The sequence below is a fragment of the Palaemon carinicauda genome, chromosome 1, assembly GCF_036898095.1.
Source record: "Palaemon carinicauda isolate YSFRI2023 chromosome 1, ASM3689809v2, whole genome shotgun sequence".
Taxonomy (NCBI): domain Eukaryota; kingdom Metazoa; phylum Arthropoda; class Malacostraca; order Decapoda; family Palaemonidae; genus Palaemon; species Palaemon carinicauda.
Window position 1 is genome coordinate 253,430,772 of NC_090725.1, and position 1,100 is coordinate 253,431,871.

Below are 1,100 nucleotides of genomic sequence, written 5' to 3' on the forward strand. Positions count from 1 at the left end.
TTGTAGAGTGAAATGTGTTTAGTTTATGTCTATTTTTTAAATTATTTAAATCGCAAGATATTAATGAATACAAAGAAATGATAAATATATTCATCATTTTGTCAAATTATAAAATGTGTTAAATATCAGAAACCGAATAAAATAATAAATACGATAAAATCTACAATTCTGTATCATAATTTTACTTAAAACCCCATTATTTTGAGGAGCACATATACGGTCCATGATTCCAATCCAATCCAATTCCAGTGTGACAACACTGCACAATGTTGGTGACTTCCGACTCGGTGTTGATTAATCCAGTTTGCTGTGTCTCGCGGTTAATTTCAATATTCTCGAATTATAAGTGCCCTTACCAAAAAAAGAAGATTCAGTGTACAATATCGTTACTCTACAGAGAACACAAAGGCTTGTGGTATTTAATTAAAAATATTAGCCTTCTACCACTCTGGTATCGAGATGTAGCCTAGGCCAAGGTAAGATTCGAAGATAATTTTTGTAAGCACATTATTTACTTATAGTTCATGTGGACTAAGTTAATTTGTAAAAAATATTAATTTCAATATATTTCACAACGATGTGAAGGTAATTAGACTTAGAAATATGAAAGTTATTGTAATGTCATTAGCATACCGATAGAGCACACGCCAAGTTGCTCCTAATGACATAGTTGATGATCTCATTAGGCCTAGTTTATGTTTTAGAAGGAAGACCGTCATACAGAATTTAGTACTTCATTTGCGACTAAATTCATATATCACACGGCGACAGGCTGTGTTCTGATTGAATAAGATAACTTACTGCAAGATATTTTGGTAAAATTATATAACTACATTTCCTAAGAGAGAAAACTTTTCCTACAGTAGATGGTAAATATATGATACATTAATTTCTAGCCAAATACATGAACCATATATTTTTCCTACTCGTTATCATGTGTTCTATGCATTTCTGACCTTGGTTATTGGGGCAAACCCCCCCGTTCATGAGTTTTTGGACCCCCTTATATAAAGACAATTATGGGGAACACCAGTGGGAAACCGGGGTTTTTGGGTGGGGGAAATCTCATAAACGAGTGATTTACAACAATAGTAACGGTC

The 1,100-nt window shown here is 33.0% G+C and overlaps 1 long non-coding RNA gene across 1 annotated transcript in view; it reads left to right on the forward strand.

Annotated features, from left to right (window-relative positions):
* Positions 1-260: 260 nt before the first annotated feature.
* Positions 261-1,100, forward strand: part of LOC137644514 (uncharacterized) — a 483,022-nt gene continuing 482,182 nt past the window's right edge. The window contains exon 1 of the long non-coding RNA XR_011045161.1: positions 261-476. This is a non-coding gene — a long non-coding RNA (uncharacterized lncRNA). The remainder of the gene's footprint in view (positions 477-1,100) is intronic.